We start from the raw sequence: 22,516 nt of genomic DNA on the forward strand, positions 1-22,516 counted from the left end.
TTATTTTTTTTTTTTTTTTTGGTTTTGCTTGACTGATTCTTGATGCCCCATCAAGTCATTCATTTCCATTTGTTCAATTCTGATTTTTAATGAATTGTTTTCTTCATTTACTTTTTTTAAACTTCTTTTTGTATTTGTCCAATTGAGTTTTTAAATGAGCTATTTTGTTTTATGGAATTTTTTTCCATTTCACAAATTTTTTAAGGAGTTATTTTCTTTTTGCAGTTCACAAATTCTGTTTTCCTGGCAGTTCTTTACCTTTTCCAATTCATAAATTCTGTTTTTCAGGGAATTGTTTTCTTTTTCTATTTTGTAAAATCTCTCTTTTAGTGAGTTTATGCCTTTTCCAAACCCTCTTGCAAAGTTTTCCTTTCCTTTCCCCATTTTTCTTCTAGCTCTCTTTTAAGATCCTTTTAAATTTCTTCTAGAAAAGCCTTGTGTGATGGAGACCAATTATGTCACCCTTTGGGGCTTTATCTGGAGACAATCTGCTTTTATATCCTCAAGATTTGAAATCTGTTCTTCTCTTTCATCATAGAAACTATCTATAGTTAGAGTTCTCTTTGCCTTTTTACTCAATTATTTTTAGTGCAGGGGAGTTTCCAACCTTCCTCTACAGACTCCTGGAAGTGGGAACAGCTGTGCTGGGATCGTGCAGACTCACTCCTGGTGCTGGGTGGGCGTGGCCAGGTCCCATGAGACTCTGGCACTTTGGGGTTCACTCTTTATCTTTGGTGTTTGTGTTGGATGTTTTATAACTTCTCTGCTGATCTACTAGGTTTGTAAGCAGGGCAGAGTGGCCAACACACTGTGGTAGAGTCCTCCCCATAGAGACTCCACCCTGTGGAGACTACCCTTCCACCCTCTGGACAGCATGAGCTGGCCTCTGTTCTCTGCCTTCCTGCCTGCACTGGCCTCTTCCCGTGTTCATGCCCAATCAAAACAGACCTTTTCTGGCAATCTTTGAAATTATCTTCTGCTGGTAATTTGTTGCACTTCCAATATTTGTGGATTCCACCAGTCCAGACCTAATTCAGAGGCTGAATTCAGTAATTAGTTGAGGGCTGTGGGAGAAGGTCTGAAAGAAATGTGTGTGACCTCTCTGCCATCTCCCTCTGAGAGCTTCTATAAACATTGTAGATCATTCTATTTTTAAACTTTTGAGTTCAAAAATTCCCTCTTTCTCTCTCTCCTCACCTCCCTCATTGAGAAGGTGAGCAATTTGCTATTGCTTATCCATATGCAGTTATGCAAAATATATTTCCATATTAATTATATTGTAAAACATAGATAAAAAATATGGAAAGTAAAAAAAATGCTTTGATCTGCATTCAGACAATATTGGTTCATTCTCTGGACATGGATAACATTTTTCATAATCTTTTGGAATTGTTGTGGATCACTGATTAGAACTAAGTCATTGACAGTTGATCAATATACAATATTGCAATTACTGTATGTGCTTTCCTATCTCTGCTCATTTCACTTTGTATCAGTTCCTAAGTCTTTCCAAGTTTTTCTAAAAGTGGCCTGCTCATCATTTATTATAGTATAGTAGTATGCCATCACAATCCTGTGCCACAATTTGTTCAACCATTCTCCAATTAATGAGCATTCTTTACTTTCCAATTCTTTCCCACAATAAAAAGAAGCTATGAAAAATAATATAGTTGATAAATATCATCATTATATTATATTAACATATACTATATAATTGATAATTTATTATTAGCTATATTATGTAATGTATACTTTATTAGATTAGATTAATAATGAACATATAAATAATATTATTAAAGCTATAATATTTTTGTTCATATAAGTCTCTTTTCTTTTTTTATTTTTTAAATCTCTTGGGAGACAAACTTAGTAGTGGTATTGCTATGTCAAAATGTACACATGATTTTTTTTATCTCTCTGGGCATAGTTCCAAATTGTTCTACAGAATGGTTGAATCAGTTTACAAATTCACCAAATATATAATATACATGTATAATATTAATTTTATTCAGTTCTCTATATATTTGATAAATGAAGCCTTTGTCAGAGAAACTTGCAGTAAATTTTTTTCAGTTATGATTACCTTTGTATTTCCTTTCATCCTATTTTTCTGCCTATTTACCCTGCTTCTTCTCTCTACTTTCATCCTGTCCATCCTTAAAAGTGTTTTGTTTCTGACTACTACTTTTCAAATCTGCCTTCCCTTTCAGTCCCTCTAATTATTCCCTTTCCCTCTGCTTTCCTGAAGAGTATGAAATTTCTAAACCCAACTCAGTGTGAATGTGATTCCTTCTTTGAGTCAATTCCAAAGAGAGTAAAGTTCAAGTATTATCCCCCACCTCTATCTTCCCCATCTTCCTATCCAGTATAAAAACTCTGTTGCACTTTTTCTTGTGAGATAATTTACCCCATTCTGCTTTTCCCTTTCCCCTTTTCCCAGTGCATTCTTCTTTCTCGTTCTTTAATTTTATTTTAAAGATATCATTCCTTTACATTCAGCTCATACCTGTGTCCTCAATCTATGTATATGCCTTCTTACTGCTCTAATAATGAGAAAGTTCTTAGGAATTACAAGTTTCATTTTCCCATGTAGGAATATAAGATTTTATTTTCTTCAATGTTTTTTATGCTTCCTTTACCAAGCTATTAATTTTTTTTGTTATTTTCTTGCTTTGCTCTAATTCCTTTTCCCAATTTTTTGTTCTACCTCTTTTGATTTTTATAATCCTTTTTGAAAATGGAAATTGGCCATCAATTGAGTAATGGCTCCATAAACTGTGGCATAGGTTTGTGAGGGAATATTATTTTTCTATGGGAAATGATGAGCAGAATGCTCTCAAAAACCACCACCACCACCACCAACAACAACCTGGAAAGTGCTCCATAAACTCAAGCAAAGTGAAATATACTGTATATAAAGTAGTAAGCAATTTTCTGGGATGACCAGCAGTAAATTTTGACTTTGCTATTCTCAGTGGTACAGTCATTCACAAATACTCTGACGGACTTATGATGAAAAATACTATCCATACTCTGAGAAGGAAATGATTGTTTCTGAATACAGATTGAAGCATTCTCTCTTTTTCTAGTTCTCTCTTTTTAATTTAATTTTTCTTAAGGGTTTTTATTTTCATTAGGGTGGGAGTTCTACATTTTCTTTCATAACTTGACTTTTATGGAAATATTTTGCATAACTTTCCATGTGGTTTTTTAATTGAGGGTGGGAATAAGGAAAAGAAACTAAAATTCAAATTTTTAAAAAATAAATATAAAAAATTGAATATAAATAGGGGGAAATATTAAATAATTTTTTTTAAATGCAGAGGTCCTTACCAAGGATTCAACAGAAAAATCAAATCAAATCAAATCTTTTTTTAGCTCTTCCAAAAATTCTTTTTGGGACTAAGACCAATTCATATTTCTCCTTTAAAGTTTTGGTTATTTCAGTTTTGACTTTGTCTTCTGAGTTTGTGTTTTGATCTTCCCTTTTGCCATAGTAATTCTCTATAATCAGGATATTTTTCTGCTTTTTCCTCATTTTCCTAGCCTATTTCTTAACTTTTAACTCCATTCTAAAGTGGACTCTGCTTCCAGAGTTGAGGGGGCATTTTCCTAAGTTTCTGGAGTTTTATGTATTTGTTGTTGGAGCTAATTCAGGGATGGGGGGGAGGAGGGGGGAATCTGTAAGTTTCCACTTCTTTCCAAGGTGGTATGATCTAAGGATATGTGTGTTTACTCTGTTCTCTGGTTTGTGAGTGACCACAAACACTCTTTTCTGTCCTGGAACTGTGAGTAAGGTTTCTGCTCTTATATGAAGTGAGGAAAAGCAAAATCAGCAAAACTAGAACTACCCAAAACTAGCAGAAATTTATGGACACTTGGCAGGTGACAGAACAAAGGATTTTTTATTATTTGTTGTAAATCAATTAATTTGGTTTCATCTCATTAAATCCTAATAGTTCTAAAAAAGATTTGTATGTTGAATATTGCCTAGTATGTTTCTTCAATTATTAATTTTGTTTCTAGCATTTAGGATTATAATAAATTTTATATCCATAAATACTTAACCTAGAATAATATGGAGAGGTTGGAGAGGTATACAGGGTTTTCACAACATTCTAAAAATTAGTTCAAAGTAGAAATTTGGCCTTCAAACTATGTATAACACCTTCCGTAATGGCTATATAGTATAGTATATAGTATATTAATGATTTATTTTCACATCATCTTTACCAAGTTATGAAAAGGCAGATTTATTTTCTGGATGACAAATCTCTGGACATTTGCTTTCTATGGCAATGATGTTTGAAGTTTTTGTTGTTGTTGTTGTTTTTAATTAGTCTCTTCCTACAATGACTTACAAATTATCACTATAAAAACTATTCCTATGTGTGTTTAATGTATGTTTAAAGTATGTTTAGAAATCACAGGCATTACATATTTCATATTACTATTTAATCTTTTGAGGGACAGTATTTCATGACAAGGAGCATCTAGGTGACACAGTGAATAGAGTGATATCCCTGGAATCAGGAGAACTTGAGTTCAAATATGACCTCAGACACTTACTGGTTGCATAATCCTGCACAAGTCATTTAACCCTGTTTGCCTCAGTTTCCTCATCTGTAATATGAACTGGAGAAGGAAATAGCAAACCATTCTAGTATTTCTGCCAAGAAAATCTGCCAATGGGGTCACTTTTCCTTAAATTCTCTTATGTATACACATACATAGACACATATATGTACAATTATATGCAAATATTCTCTTGTGTATACACACACACATTTTATAAGTATGGAGAATGTGCAGAGATTACTTTTAATTGTTTTTTTGCTTTTAATTGGCCATGTGGTATGGCTTAGAACTCAAGCCATGATAATACCCTTCCTGGTCACTAATTCAATGGATTTTTAAAAGAGAGTGATATGGTTTCAGCTCCCTCTCTCCTTTTCTTCCAGATGCATCAGCTCATGTCTCTTCTGTAAGAAATGGAAAGCAGCACTTTTTCCCCCAGTAAGTAGCTTGATTACTCTGGACCACATAGACTCTAGAACTGGAGCTCAGTCAAGCTAGAGGGTCCTCTGGCTATCTCTTTTTTGTCAGATCCTAGATGATGAAGCAGTAAGTTGTATGTGTTCAGTTTTTGAGGCAACCTCTTAAGTTCAAGAAATTAGAGGGCTTAGATCTCTTGGTTTTAATTTACTGTTAGTAAGAAAAATTTCTGTATCAAGAAAATAATCACCAGCAAGATGATAAACCCAGTGGCCTTTCCCACCAAAATATATTCACCTCAGCGGAAATGTTTGGACAATATAGAGTCAAAGTAAGATATAAAAATGCTTCTTTAGCAATTCTGCTATATGCTTTATGTATTAGAAAGTTTAAAGTTTCAGCCTCCTGTAATAATATAACTAGTTGTAACTGATTAGTCATTGTATTTTACTTTGTCTTTATGTCATTGTGTACTTGTGAGTGTTCTGTAATTAAGAAATTGTTTACTATTCCATATCTGAATCATGTACCTTTCTGTTCTCTGACTTGGAAAGGCATTAAACATGACCCAAACCTGAATTTTAAAGTTTTGAATAACATTTTACTTTTTCCCAATTACATGTCAAAACAATTTTTGTCATTCTTTTTTTTTTTAAATGAGTTCCAAGTTGTCTCTTTCCCTCTTTCTCCTCTTCTTGTATCTATACAGGTACAACATGATCCTGTAATCTTAAGAAGTTTTGTATCACTTTTACTGAAAAGAAATTTTTCCTTATATGAAACCTTATCTATCTCATTTCAATTTCTACTATTCCAGTTTTCATCATTTGATGTCAAGAAAAACATGTTTAATCTGTCTTTTACAAGACTGACTTCTACCTTTTTGTTCCTAAATCTTACCCTCTCCAGGTTAAACTCTCAGTTGAAACTCATGTTACCTAAACTCTAGACTCGTCATCTTTCTGATTGCTCTCCTCTAGAATCATTTTTTAAGTTTCTTTGGACTAGGCTTCTAGAACTGAGTACATCAGTGCATTTGTAACCTGATGAGGATAGACTATAAAGTGACTCCCACTTCCTTAGACCTGGAAACTATAGCTATTCCTTCCATACCAATTAGGAGCATAGTGCCCCTTTGATCTGGAAAATTCACGTTAAAAAACTTTTGGCCCTCCTTTCATATCAGAGAAGTCTCAATTTTTTTCCCTTTCTTTTATGGGATATTTATAGTAGTAAAAAATATGTTGATATTATACAATATTATATATATATACCTATGCATGTATTTCTGAGTTTCTAAACTTTCCTGACTCTCACATATGTTTTCTTGTGGCTTTTGCAAATCTCCTAAAAAATTCCTATTTAATTTCTTATGCCAGCCTGCAAAATATCAATGCCGCCATTGGGAAAGTTGAATGTAAAAGAAATAACTAAATAGATTTCAATACAGCCAAAAATGATCATAATCTTTTTGGCTTATACATCATATTAGAATAATATTGAATTTGTTGATGAATAAATAAACCAATTCTAAACTAAAAAATAAAAATGAATAAATAATAAACTGTTCCTCAGGTCTTAGTTTTTGTTTCATAAGCAAACTACTGCCTACTCAGATTTCACCGATCTTTACATGTGAATTTGATTTCTTAAACTCAGGCCCAAGACTTTAAATTTATCCTGATCAAATGTCATTTTCTCAGATTTAGTCTATTATTCCAGATTGCCAAAGTATTTTCAAATCCTGTCAGTAAATGTGTCTGTTCACTATATTTTTAACTTGCAAATTATTTGAAAATTTGACAAGATGCTACTTGAGCCATAAACCAAATTAATATAAAAATTGCAAAAGGCAAAGGCCCAAGTACAGATTCTTGAGGTACTCAACGAGGGGCTTCCTCTCAAAAGACATGAAATGATTAAGTGAATTGATCAGCAAGCATTTATTAAGTGTCAGACAATGTATAGGGCAGTTAGGTGATAAAGTAGATAAAGCACCAGCTCTAAAGTCAGGAAAAACTGAGCTCATTTCTGACCTCAGCCAGCTGTGTGACTCTGGGCAAGTCACTTAACTCTGCTTGCCACCATTCCTCAGCTGTAAAATAAGCTGGAGAAGGAAATAGCAAACTATTCCACTGTCTTTGCCAAGAAAACTCCAAATGGGGTCACAAAGAATTGGACATGATTGAAACAACTGAACAGCAACAATAACAACAATTGACTAAGCTGGAGATACAAAGAAAGGCCAAAAAAAAACCAAAACAAAAAAAAACTGTCCTTGCTCTCAATCTCCCAGTCTGATAAGGGAGAAAACATGCAAATAACCATGCATTATGTAGGCTAGATTGATGATAATCAACAAAGGCATAAAAGAAAATGCAAAAAGCTTTTTGTTAAAAGGTGAATTTTTAGTAGCCATTCGGTCAGTTCCAAATACTTACATTTTATTATCATATTCATCCACACTTCCACTTCTTTTCCACAAGAGTAGTCTACCTTTAGATTCTGAGACATCCAGAAAATTTGGAGATAGAAATGATCTTCATGATCATTTAGAACAATCCTTCATATTATAAGTGAAGAAATGAGGTATTATAAGTAAAACTTAAAGACAGTAAGAGGCAAAATTGGGGTTCAAATCTAGGTACAATGACTGTAAATCCTTTTCCCACATATTACTTCAATGAAAAATTTGGTGAAAAAATGTTGTTTGTCAATATCTGGATGTACTATATCCTCATGCATTCCCTTAATATAAGGAATTTAGTTCAGAAAAGTGGGGGAGAACTAGTCTGACATAATTTGCTCTCAATAAGACCATACTAGCTCTTTGTAATCACCATTTCTGTTTCCTTTCTGGCTGTCCCTTTTACAACATGTTCTAGAATTTTCCTAAGAATCAATGTCAACCTGAATGGCCTCTTGTTTGCAGACTCAATTCTCTTCTGTTTCTCTCTAGTCCTATGATAACTCTCTGATTCGCCATGATCTTTGAAAGATCACTAAACGTGATTCAGAAAATTACAACTAATTGTAATTGCTCCTTTGTCTGAGCCAGGAATCGTTATGACAATTGGAGGATACTAAGGCTGGAAGAAAAGAAGTATTTTTGCCAAGAATACCCCAAAATGTGGTCACAAGACCCAACACAGTGAAATGACTAAACAAAAATAGCAAAATATATGTTATATAATATGTGTTAACATATTATATATGTATTATTATAGTGATATATATCATATAACAAATAAATAACACATCATATGCATCAGTATATCATAATTTGGATCAATATATTATATTAATTATTGTAAAATATTATTGGTCAAACATTTGACAGGTTATGCAGGAGATCGTGGACTAAATTTCACTACATCCGACTACAGAACAAAGAGTAAACATGGCAAAAAGGCAGCTTTCAGCAAGAATAAATTTTCTACCACTTGAGTAGTCTAATAACAGAAAGAGTCACTTCACAATTAGTAACCTCATAACAATGATTATATTCAGTCCAATAGTAGCTCATCATCATTTAGGAAATGGCTAGAAGGGGACCTGGAGTCAGGAAGACCTGAGTTGAAATCTGGCCTTAGACACTTACTAACTGTGTGATTCTGGGCAATTCATTTAACCCTGTTTGCCTCAGTTTCCTCATCTGTAAAATGAGCTGGAGAAGAAAATGCCAAACCACTTCAGTATCTTTCCAAAGAAAACCCCAACTGATACCAGGAAGAATTCAACATGACTGAAACTATTGAACAGTAACAACTTAATATATTATGTAACATTATATAGAACAACAAATAATATGCATCAGTGTACCATAATTTCAATACATACATCATATTTTATTAAAATATTATTGACATGGTATATTAATATTAGATTTAAATATGCTAATATTATGCTGACATACTAGTATAATATTGATATATTAATAATATAATGTATATACATTAATGTATAACGTAACATTTGGCTTGAAATTCAAATAATCTATATAGGAGGCAACTAGGTTATAAACTCCTTAAGGGCAAATACTTTGTTCAGAGGCAAACACTTAATTGTTGAAGTTTCATAGTCACTTCCAACTAAATATATCTGAAACTCATTTATCATCTTCTTTCTAATTAACACTCCTTCTGAACTTTCCCATTTTTGTTCATGGAAGCACTGTTCTCATACCAATCAGGCTTTAAATATTAGAGCCCTCTTAGACTCCTTTCCCTTTTTCTGTATCTCCTAGTTTCCATCTTTGAGGGATATCAGATAGATTTATCCCTTCAACCTTTTCAATACTATCACATTAACCCAACTTTAATCATTTTCATCTGGATTACTGCAACAGTTTGTTCATGATCTTCCTAACTCCAGTATCTCCCCTACCTGCACATTATCTTGGGCACAAAATGGTTAATGTTCCTAAACTGTTATGCTCCTGCTTAAAAAACTATTAAGTATATATTCAAAAATAATGTTATATTTAGGCTCCTCTATTCTCATATCTCTGGTATTAGTATAAATTGTCTTCTTATTAAGCTAAAAACTAAGAGGGAATTTAATAATTATGATAAGAAAATGGATAGAGAGGATCATTTAATCGTAATTTTAAGGTTTTGTTTTATAGTGATAAAAAGCTATGATTTGTGGTTTTTTTAGTATTGTTGGGAGGATGAAGAAAAAGGTTACTGACTTTCCCAGACTTTTCTAATAGTTCAGCCAGTGTATAGAAGAGAAGAACATGATAAGAAAAGTTAAAAGTAATTTTCTTACCATTTTGCTTAGCTCCTTTACTATTTGAGGGAGTAGAATACCGAAGATACATTCCTTAATCTAGAGGATATGCAAAACAAAACAAAACAAAACAAAAAAAAACCCACACACAAAAAAACCAAACAAACTCTGAGAACTAAAATGGGTTTGTGATCATTATAAGTTATGTCAACAGGAACTAACATTTATAAGTTAATAATTGTTGTTCAATTGTTTTTCACTTGGATCTGGCTCTTCCTGACCTCATTTTGGATTTTCTTGACAAAGACACAGGAGAGGTTTGCCATTTCCTTCACGAATTCATTTTACAAATGAGAAAAGTGAATGAAACAGGGTTAAGTGACTTGTCAAGGGTCACACAATTAGTAAATATCTGAGGCCAAATTTGAACTCAAGAAGATGATTTTTTGACTCTGTCCACTTAGCTACCTAATTATCCTATAACCAAACAGTAACAAAAACTTAATTACAACAATGTAAGCACTAGGCTAAGTCCTTGGGATATAAAGAAAGGGAAAAGCATAGTCTCTCTCCTCAAGGAGCTCTTTTCTCACGGGAAAGACAACATGTAAACTACTATGAACATAAAAGAAATGCATGTAGTATAAATAAGAGGTAATTACAGAGAGAAAGCACTAGAATTGGGGGAATGGAGACACGAACAGCTTCATGCAAAAAGTGAAATTTGACCCAAAATTTGAGGAGGGAGAGAGCATCCCAAGCATGGGAGACAGTAAGGAAAAATCACAGAATTCAGATATGAAATGTTGTTTTTCAGGATCAATAAGCTGGTAGATCAGTGAGAATACACGGAGGGGAATAAAATAGAAATACATTGTAAGGTAATGAGATAACAGGTTGTGAAAGCAAAATAGAGGATTCCATATTTTATCATGAGGATTTTATAGGGACTTGGGTAATATGGTCAGAGCTATACTTTAGAAAAATCATTGTGATAGCGGAGTAAAAAATATATAAGAAAGGAAAGATGAGCTCATTATGCTTATGTGTCTCTCCTAGCTACCTAATGCCTTCTGTGAGCCACCCAAGTGATGGAACAATCTTCATAGCCATTAATTGAAGAACTTAATAACCATTATTTGAGGGAGCTGATGGAAGAGGCTCTTCCTGCAGAGGAGAGGCTTACTAACCACAACACCCCACGCTGGATCAGAGAATTGTGTAACCTTGCTTGAAGATCCTAGGACCCTTCCCTAAAAGAAAGAGGGTTACTAACAGCCAGAATATATCTAAAAGGATGAGGAAGCTAGCTAAGAAGAGCTGCAGCTCTTTTCTAGAGGAGAGGTTAATCACTGTATCCCTAATGAATGTTGCACAAAGAATGAGTGAATCTGAAAACGGCTGGATTCATGAAGGCCCACTGGGACAAAGGACAGGGAGTGGGTCCAGAAGAGGGCAGTGTGATAACACCACCAGAAAACACTGGTAGTTCTGCAATGTCAGAAGCACTCTTTTATATATGTCCCAGTCACACATATTCCCCATGGGTCTCTGTCCCATGGGGGAGGCAGAAGTACAGTGGAAAGAATAATGTTTTGGAGACAGAGGACCTGGATTTGAATTCCAGATTGGCCATTAACTTCTTGTGCAATTATTATTATTATCATTATTATTCTGCTGAGGCAGTTGGGGGTAAGTGACTTGCCCAGGGTCACACAACTCGAAAGCATTAAATATCTGAGACCAGATTTGAACTCAGGTCCTCCTGACTTCAGGGCTGGTGCTCTATCCACTGTGCCATTTAGCTGCCCATAATAATTTTTTAAATGCCATTTAATCTAGTCTCAGATTCCCTCATTTCTAAAATAAGACCTCTTAGGTTTTTTTGAGTTATAAATCCATGATCTTACGGATTATGGATTATGGACACTGAAAATGCCATTTGTGGTCAGTGAGCTTTAATTTTGAAGGAAAATTCTCTGTTATGATTACTATTACTCTGTTACTCCATTAAATGCCTTTGTTTTGAACTAACAGTCTCTACTGGCTGATTGATAAATGTAAATACATTGGTGGAGGCTCATGAGCTAAAACCTTAGTTGGCTTTCTGGGGAACCATGAGTGAGAGAGCCCCAGGTGTTTCATTGTGGGAACCTGACCAGGGTCTTTGTTGGCAATGAATAGTATGTGGGAAAGGAAGCCCTGAGCTATAACGTCTGGATGGGATCATCAAAGAACAAAGCTTTTAGGAAGAAGACCACGTAGATAAGGGGGAATGGTATTACCAAAAGACATTCAGCTGAGCAAAAGTATGAGTTATGCTAGTTCCCCGTAGGTGCCCTGGCCACAAATATTCTTTGAATATTCAAATGTCCCTTCATTAGAGTTACCTGACCACAAGAATTCCTCAGTTGTTTATAGTGAAGAAACCTCTGTTCCTGTTCCCTCTTCCTAAGGAAGGTGCATGCATATATTTGTGAGAGAACGAACGCCAGACTTCCAGAGGAGAACATTCTTTTGTTTTATGATGTTGCTATTTTCATTAAAAGTCTTTGCTTTGAAGTAAAGGAAATCTCCTCTAGCTTACTAGTTAAAGTAAACACACCAATGACAGTTCATGATTTATGATTTCAAAAGGATTCTGACCTACAAAATTAACCCTGGAATAGCCTTTGAAGGGCCCAGTGGGGATGAAGTTCTCAAAAAATGCAATTTCACTCCATGAGGTGTTTGTCATCCCCACAGGCATGATATCAAAGACAACTATCAATGCTGTTTCATAAGTCACCCTTTATCACTGTCAACAGTAGAATACTGGGCTTGATGGGTCAATGGCTTGACTCAGTATGGCGTATCTTATGTTTTCTGACTTCTCCTTTCACTCTTCCAAAGATTAACCACTTACATGGTGATTTCTAAATGTGTTTTCATTTACATGTTGTATTTTTCACATGACCTGATTAAGTTCCCAGGAACCCTGCCTGGTAAATACAAGTTGGAGCTTTTCTGCCAGTTCTATATTTAGTCTTACTAATATTTTATATTTGGATTATTCATTTTACTCAGATGTCTTACAAGGCTTACATTATTAAGATGAAGTGATACTACATTTTTAAACATATATCATAATTTAACAGCTATTTTCTCAAAGTAAAAAGAATAGTTGTTTAGAGTCCAAACCAAATTTCCTTCAGCTTTGCTCAGGTGTATGCACATTGGTGGCCATGAGGGATGGAAAGCAACATTTACATATCTTCAGAAGAAGTGTTAAAGTTTGTTCAGGTGGCATGACTGACCCGAGATATTTGATAAATAAGCTTGTTTCTGCCTGTCAGATGGAAGCTTATTCTTTTGACTTGACTAGGTTTTTTTCTAGGTTTGCAGGGAATAAAAACAGGGTTGACAGTAAGAAAAGAAGAGTTTACTCTCTTCCTTTCCAGGGCAGAGCACAGTAAGGGAAAATTTCAGGAAATGGAAAAATTGCTTCTGCAGTACAAGGTACACTCCCCAATGTCAGAGGCCCTCAGAGAGCACTGCCATTCGCTTCAATGTGGGCAGAGGACTGTTTGCTTTTCTAAGTTATGCAACCTTGAGTCATTAACCGGGCAGGAGTTCTTGATAATAGTTTTAACTAACTTTTGCCTTCAACTGTAGTCCTTTACTGTCTTGCTCCAAGCTAGGGCATTTAAATAGTTGTGTTTCAAATCAAGCCATACAAACTATTCAACTAATTATTGGAGTTCAATACACTCTTCAGTAGCTCTCTGACAAAGGCCTTTCCTAGATTCTATATTTTTCAGTCACTATTTCCTTACAGCAGGTATAGAAGAAATGTTTTAATTGATTTTCAAAATAGAATCCTAGAACTGAAAGAACCTTTTCAATTTCTCTAATTTTAGATGTCCCAATGTTTCAGGCCTGATGTGTGAACCCTTCCATGTGGTCTGTGCTATGGAATTTCAGAGCAGTATCAATTGTTGTTGTCATGTTTGACTCTTCATGATCTCACTTGGGTTTTCTTGGCAGATACTGGAGTGGTTTGCTCTTTCCCATTTTACAGTTGAGGAAACTGAGGCAGAGTTAAGTAACTTGCCCAGGGTTACACAGCTAATAAGTATTTGAGGCCAGATTTGAATTCTGATCTTCCTGATTCCAATCTAGGCACTCTACCCACTGAGCTACCTAGCTGATCAATAGTTTTTTACTCTATATTTACACCTATCAGAGATAATCCTATATTCTTTCTCTATGTAGGCCCAAAGAAAATAAAACAAAGACAGACATAGGATGTGATTCTCCAAAGATGGATTTATTGTAATTTGGAAAAGGCACTTCATTTAGTTAACTTTCAATTAAACTCCTCCTCCCAACTAACTCAGCTTTCATATAAATTATATTTTTCACTAAATTGCTTAAGATTTATTCATTAACCAAATGACCAAACTTAGTTTGTTGTAAGAAAGACTTGACTCAAGGCCAATCCTCTGGTAGTTTAAATTTGTTATCAGAATAAATTAAAGTACTCACAGAAGATGGGACAGTTAGCAAAAAGAGAAGTATTAAATCATGGCAGGAGAAGGATATTCAACTAGGGCACTTAACTAATTTAGCTAAGGGCAGTTGCCCTATCTCTGCATAGCCTATAGAAAGACTTAGTCAAGCAATGGGAGGGGAGCTTGAACTCAGCATACCTTTTTTTTGCGCTAAAGTGAAAGATCAAGAAGTACTGTCAAGTGGCTGGAGATTTTAATCCCTTTAGTCAATGCAATCTTGAGGATATTTTCAATGCCTTTTAAAGAAAAAAATAGCCCAGCCCACACATCAGAGGATTCTGGTAGATATTTCTTTTTTAATACAATTCCTTTAAAATGTTTTCTAAAGATCCTTTGATTTTTTTTTCCCCAGACATTTTAATCACATTTGAATAACCCTCACTTTCTGGCGAGAGAAAGGGGATTAGGTTTATAGATTAGTTCTGTTCCTACCTAGTACAGTCTCATTTCCAAGTACAAAGCTCTACTTGGGCTCAAGTTCCAGCCACCCTGGCTTCTCAGGACTTCCTTACCAGGCTTGCTGGCTGCTATATTTTGCCCGTATCCTGACTCTAACATTGTCATGGCTCAGTTCTGGGTCCAGCGAGAATTACATCTGCACCAAGAAACTAAGAAGAACAAATGAAACCTAACAGAGACCTCAGACCCATTTTTTTGGGAGCCACAAGGCAAAAGAGAGATCAGGGGAAAGAAGCCCTTCCCCCTCACTGGTTCAGTACATGGTATCCGCACTGAAGGTGAGCCTTCATCAGTTCTGGAGGCTGAACAGGAGTGAGATTGACCCTGCCTGGCAGTTTTAAAGATGCCTCCTATTCCAGCCCTGCAGCCTATTCAGAGTCTATTCCCACCGTCATGAAAGAGAAATGCAGGGCGTCTTCTCCTAGAATCAGTGTACATCCACATTGAGTGATCTAGGTATATGCAGCAAAACTTTCATTATCCTGCACAGAACATGGAGAATTAACTAATATCATAATTAAATGTTGGTAAATGTTGAATGAATATGTGTATTGCTTTCCCTTTTTTCAGGAAGAAACCAAAGCAAAGTAAGAGTAGTTTGCCCAACAGCACAAAGTTAGTTAATAGCATGACTCCAGATTTATAAAACATTAGTGTCTGTCTCCCTCTGTCCCATTCCTCTATTAGATCATGAGTTTTGTTTTGTTTTGTTTTTTGCCCTTAGAAATTAAAACATGTTAACGCAATGCCAAAAGACTTGAACTTCCATTCTCAAAGATCTTTAAGAGAATGGAAACCATTAGTCTTGGCTGAAAATGGAGATTTAGACCTAATGTTCTCTTACAATCACTGCCAACTCTTGGGTTGACCACTTATCAGAAATATTTTAGAAAGTTCAGTAGTTAGAAGGCTAGAGAAGATGACCTCTCTTTGTGATTTTTGGTCCTGTAAAAAGAAGTAACAGTCCTGTGAGAATTAATTTAATTTTGCCTCATATTTTGTGATGAGGAGTTTTTGCTTTTATATGTGATTGGGATTTTTGTTTGTTTGTTTGTTTGTGTAATTCTCCACAAATGGAGTATTTATATTTATGGTAATAAGGTGAAGTGACAAGTATTCACAGAGCAAAGTGAGAAGTTGAGAATGGATCTAGATTGGTGATGTGCTAATTTCAGGAATGAAAAATATTAGAATGGCAGAAGCTATATCAATTCAGGTGATCATTAAAAGGGAAAAGATGCTTAAAAGGGCTAAGAGATGGCTTACATACATTTTATTCATAAAGGGAAAATAGAAACATGATGCTTTTTGTTAAGAAAATTAAATAATCCACTCTATTTTCGTGTTTATAGTGAATGTTGTTGTTGGTATAATTTCTCAAAATGAATGACAGTATTTGATGTGAAGATGAGTTTGATTTGGCAGTTGTGTTGAATAGCAGAGTAATTTGTCTTGCAAACTCATGCACTGCTTTATTTGTGTGTGTGGATTGCAGTGATTACTTTGGCCCGCTAAAAATGTAAATTGACTTTTTTGATAAACTGAAAGCTCATTTTTAAGCAAAAGACTATTTTATAAAGGAAAATTAGGAGAGTAGAGTAGGTTGTAAGTAGTGTTATAGGAGATTTATTTTAGGATTTCTGAGATCTCTATCACTTCATACAAAAACATTGACTAATTTCCTATTTGTGTATGAGCGCTGAGCTATAAGAAGTATTGTGGCCCATTGGTTTAGAAAGATGATGTCATCCCAAACTTGCTGCATTCTAAAAACTTACAGACTAAGACACTGACAAAACTACAAGCATTTCTAGATCTGTTCTTGAAATTAATTGTAAAAACAAATGATTCAAAATCCCCTCAGAAAAAGTCTTATGTCTTAAACATAACTCTATGACTGCTCAATAGAGAAGTAAAGAATGAGACAAGTGACCTAATTGTTCTTTCTCATTTCTTCATAAAAATGTGAAAAATAATGAAGACACCAAGAAAGGGATAAAGGAAATACAACATATTAGAAAAATTTAGAAAGAACAATTTTCTTTCTAAAGAGTTACAATTAAACCATCAATTTTGTGTTCCTCTAATGTTTGGTTATCCTTCATAAGCTAATACATGGATGAACAGTAGCATAGGGCTGCAACTTAGAGAACTGTCCTCAAAGTCAGTTGGCCTTCTGATGCATGCTGTCTGTATGACTCTGAGCAAGTTATTTAACTTCCCAGTGACTTAGACAACTCACTTAAACTATATTGGTAGAAAAGGTTTTTTTTTTTTTTTTAATCACTTAGAAGTTCCCTAATTAATGAAATTATAAATCTTGGTTCTCCTTCCTCTCCCCCTTCCTTTCCACTCTTCCACTATAAACATAAAAGAAGAAGAACCACATGAAATATATGGGACATTTTTCAATGAGTGCACCAAAGTGAATTAAATATTGCCTAAAGAAAATCAGGCTTGTCCTAGATCTGCATTGCACACCATATTTTGGGATCCCTGCATTCTCTTTGTTATAAATTGTGTTTCTCTAAAAAAAAAAAAAATTATGCTAGCAATATATCTCTCTCTAAAACATTAAATATAAAATTATTTTTCAGACATACACATTATATCTATTTTAAACATGAAAAAGGCTTTTAAAATGTTCATTTTGCTTCAGAATTTTTCTGATTAACTCCCTTTATTCAGAAAATTTTGCATTCAGCCAAAAGAATTGAGAAATGTCATTTCATGGGATGTGAGCATCTCAACTTTTAATACTCACGATAATCATAAGCAAAAAGAGCATGAAGATAATGACAATTTATGAGCCATCTGTTGCAGAGGATTAAGTAGGAATGACATTCCATCAAAATTTTAAGATACTCCAAACCAAGACTTACCCTGATACCTAAGTGCAAAAGATTGACATGGAGAACATGGCAAAAATATGGATTGAGAAACGAAAAAGGCAAATGATGCAGAAGCCTTATTACTGCTGAAAAATGTGAAGGCACCAGTTCTAAGAAACACGGAGCAACATCACATGCAACACATCTATTCTGGGACCAAGCTTCTTCACTCCCATCACCTTCTGTCCTACCACTGTGTAATCCTAGTGAACAGGCCCTCCAAAAATTAGCTGAAGGACCCAGAAAAAAAGCCATTTAGCTCTCATTTCCCACTCTGGGATCATGCACCTTCATTCTAGCCAACTTCTTTACCATTTCCCAGAAATTCCCTCACTTTTCCCCTCTCTCTGGGAATTGAGATCAATTTAATATAATGCCTTATTATTCTATTTGTGAACTGTAATTTCCAAGACTAAAATTGGACATCATTCCCCCATATGTGTTGTGTCCCCTTATTAGGTTATAAACTTCTTGAGAGCAGAAACTGTCTAGTTTCAGTATTTACATCCCTACTACTCAGCAAAGCACTGAGGCACATAGTAACTCCTTCCTAAATACTTTTAAAAATTCATTCACTCATTATCCATTGCTCTCACCATGTGACCAGTCCAACTTCTTTGTTGATTGTACATTTCATTGATGGCATACTTTATTTCTTTTAGAATTCCTTGTCTGTAATATGTTGCTATGTATGAACACCCAACATGTACCTCTCTTGGATGGTTGCTCTTGGATGACTCTCAAATTTTATTCATCAGAAACAGTAGGGTTCCATGACACATCTATATCACCCAAGGAATATTTGTATTAAGAATTTAGGAAGAAGCTTGTGGTCTTCCCAATGAACTTTAAAATTTCCCGATGTAGATCCATTCTAATTTTCCATTTTTGTTCTAGACTTAATTCATTATCTATCCATACATGCAGATAGATACATATGTATATAGATATACACAAGTAGCAGAGAGGCAGAGAGAGAGGAAGTGAGAGAGAAAGAGAGGAAGAGACAGACAGAAAGAGAGAGAGAGAGAGAGAGAGAGAGAGAGAGAGAGAGATGATGGCTAGGTGACTCAGTGGAAGTATTCAATAAGAAGAAGCTAGAATGCAAGACAAGTAAACAATCTGATAAATAAAACAAATTCAGTGAATAAACAACTAAAAATTTAAAAGTGTATAAAAACAAATGAGACTAATAAAAGGAGGAAAAGAATATCTGTATGGCTGACAAGTTGTTAAAAAGGGACAAAAAAGCTAACTCGGTCTTAATGAGGTGATTAGGAGGTGAATTAAACATCCACAAGCATTTTGGAAAACAAAGCTAAATATCATTAGAATGGACAGTTAGAAAATTGTGACATGATTTTTCTTGATGGTGAGATGTTTAAATTTCTGCCTACTGCAGGGAAAATACCATTTGTGTTCAGAATTCAAGTCAATCCCTGATCCAACAAAATAAGATGAAGGAACTCAAAAAATACTTCTCCACATTCTAAAGTATCAGGAATGTTTTAAAGCTACTTAACAACAACAAAAGAGAAGTAGGTTTCAATGCAAGGAAGAAAAGGTTTATCTACCAAGGATCTGAAGTGGTAGAGAGGGCACTTTATCTTCATTTGCCACCAGTTTGGCTTCAACTCCCTCATCATCATTCATGTTATTCCCAGAATAAATTTGTCACCAGATAATCCCATCATCAGGAAATTCATCATCACAGACTTTGTTTCAGCTTTGATACTTAACACTTCATCAGTACCCTCAATTGCTTTTCCCTCTTAGATTGGAGGCCAAACAAAAACTCCCTACATAGCCTCTTCTTATTGAGGGTTCAAACCCCCAATTATCTCTCCATTTGCCTCAAGCTGCTCTGGTTGGTTTCAACTTCATCAATATGTTGACCATATTCCTGTGTTGGGTACATCCCCCCCACACACTTTTCAGTTTGCTTTTCTGTATTTCTCCCCACATTAGATTATAAGTTCTTGAGGGCTAAGGAATGTCTTTCTCTTTCCTTTTTATAAACCAGCAGTAATAGCGCCTGGCATAAAGTAGGTGTTTAATAAATGTTTATTGCCTTATGTTGTATCTAAAGATTGAACAGCAGAAAAAGTTATACCGTAGAGTAAGAGAAGGACCACTTCAATTTATATTTAAAGCAAAAGCAAAAACAAAACAAAGGAAAAAAAACCCAAACCCTAATTTGAGGCTTTTTTCTGAAGTAGAGGGAAAGAACACTTTGTCCTCCAAGGAATGATAAAGTGGAACCATAGGTACAGTCAGAACTGATACCATCCAATAAAGAAAAAGTGAATAATAGTGTTTGGTAACTCCCTGTTCAGGGAGTATAAAGGCAGTTGTGTTTTTTTTTTTTAACTGTTTTGCCCTGATAACAATAATAGTGAAGTCTACATCAAAGCATCTATCCAAGGCATTACAAAGAACCCCCCAAGACCTGTCAAAATAGATGACTATTCCTCCTCTCTTATGATTCACAGGGAGTCACAAATGATACTCACATAAAGAAACTAAAGAACACTGTAAAAATGACAAGCCTAGGGAAAATGTAATGAAGACAAGGAGAAAATCAGGCCAGGAACACAAGTGATAGTTTCATTCATGCTGTCCTTTGAAGGCAAGTGATGGAAAGAAGGAAAACTGCTTAGGGAAATAGTGAACTGAGAAAAGAGTTTCTGATAATGACACTTGGATTTCTGAATAATGGCTGAACAAATATAAAAACAACAGTCTAATGGTCAGAAATGGAGTACATCTAACAAAATCTGGTGTCTAATAAATCTAGTTTTAAATGAAAAAAAGGATTGGGAGAGGGAGAAAAATGCTTATGTAAATCCACCAAATTAGAATGCTTAAAAAAGAGTAATGTGAGTGAAGGAAAAATAGCAATCTGAATAAACAAAAATTCAAGGGCACAAAATCCAAGAAAAGAGGCAGCAGTGAACCCATAGTCTCAAATATCTAAATGGACAACTTTAACCAAAAAGCAAAAATGAATAAAATCTAACCCAAGAAACAAATGTGACCTCATAGGTGTCACTAAAAATTGGTGGGATGAAATTCATTATGGGAATATGGCTCCAAAGGAGTATACCTTATTAAAAAGGGAAAAAAAGTTATAAAAGGTAAATAATAGTAGTTTACATTTATATAGTACTTTAAGGTTTTCAAAGTGCTTTACCATATTATTTCATTTGATAAATGGATCTCACAACAAACTAATGAAGTAGATGCCATTATCCTTATTTTATAGAAGGAGAAACTGAAGCTAAGAGAGTTTAAATGATCTGTTTAGGGTCACATTACATACAAAATGGCTGAGACAGGTTTAAGCTTCAGATATGCCTTACTCCAAATCCAGCACTCTATCTACTATACTTCCTAGCTGTCTCACTCTAAATTAACAACATAAAATACAACAGGGAAGAACATCTGGGTGAAGATCAATGAAAGGATAAAACAAAGCAGTTTTGTAATCAGAGGATATTACAAATTCCCTGGACTGGAAGATGAAATGGATGAAGAATTCATCTGTGTCAAAGCTGGCACAGAGTCAAGATGGCAATTATCTAAATATCAGCTAGAACTGTTTCTCTCCTAATGCAGAATAATAATTTTATGACTTGCCTTAATAATAACAATTTAATTTAAAGGAAATTTCTATTCTGGATTTAATTCTCAATAACTAATTCCTGAAGAAAAATATAATGGGAAATATTGTGTAGAAGTAGCTCTTAATTCTTAATATTTCTGATAGAGATGAAAGCTGGAAATTCGAAACATGATATCAGTTTGGGGAAGCCCAAATTCAAAGGAATCATAGAAAGAATAAGTGAAATTACATGGATTAAAATTCTACAGGAAGTACCCTTTTCTGGCACTGGGTACAGCAAGTGTTGATTCGCAGCTCTATTGCCCATACATAGTTCTGGATCACAGTCACAGGGTAAAGAGGAGTACTGGTAGTTGATCTCAGTTCTAAAGCAAAAAGGAAGTTTAGTTCATGCAGCTACTTGGGACCAAGAGAGCTTTCTGAGTGAAGACTACAAGACCAAGAGAGCTTTCTGAGTGAAGACTACAATTCAGAACAGGAAAGCAGTGACGTACCTCTCCCAAAATCACACTACCTTGGAAGTACTAAAAACTCACAGGCCCGCAGAACTAGTTCTCAAAACAATAGCTTTAAAAAAACCTGAAGCAGAGCTCAACTTTAACATAAAACTCAAAGACAAGAAATAGGTTGGTAAAATGAACAACAATCTGACCATAAAAAAGCTACTGTGGTTGCAAGAATGACCAACACATAAACTCAGAAGTAAACAATGTGAAAACAGCTAAAACAAAATCTCAAAGTAAAATACTAATTGGACACAACAACAACAAGAATTACTAGAAGTTTTTGTTTCTTTCCTTTGTTTTGTTTTGTTTGTTTTTTAGAGAGAGAGATGAGTGGTAGAGAAAAAAATTGAGAAAATTGATAAGAATGATGCAAGAAAACTATAAAAACAAATAAACAGCTTGGTAAAAGTGATGCAAAATTATACTGAAGACAACAATATCCTAAAAAACAAGATTATTGCTTTTCTTATTTGTTCTTCATTCTTCAAGGGGACCATAATATCAAGAAAGTAAAGCCATGATTTACAAGTGAATTGGATTTAAGTAAATCAAAGCTATACAAACTCACCAGCTTTTCTTTCTCCTCTAGAATCATCTGAATCCAGTGGCAAAATATAGATCAGGATTATTAGAGATGACCCTGAATGCAATGGAAAATGTTGGCCTTTTTAAGCAACAGTTTTTTCCCAGGTCTCAGTTTGTCTGAGATAACAGTGATTAAGGTGAGGTAAGAAAGGAGACAATAAATCACCT

The 22,516-nt window shown here is 34.7% G+C and overlaps 1 pseudogene; it reads right to left on the reverse strand.

The window, feature by feature from the left end:
- The window catches only part of LOC127538654 (NEDD8-activating enzyme E1 catalytic subunit-like), a 43,649-nt pseudogene extending 24,364 nt beyond the window's left edge, over nucleotides 1-19,285 (reverse strand).
- Between the last annotated feature and the right edge of the window lie 3,231 nt (nucleotides 19,286-22,516).

This window comes from Antechinus flavipes, chromosome 5 (genome assembly GCF_016432865.1).
Source record: "Antechinus flavipes isolate AdamAnt ecotype Samford, QLD, Australia chromosome 5, AdamAnt_v2, whole genome shotgun sequence".
Classification (NCBI taxonomy): Eukaryota; Metazoa; Chordata; class Mammalia; order Dasyuromorphia; family Dasyuridae; genus Antechinus; species Antechinus flavipes.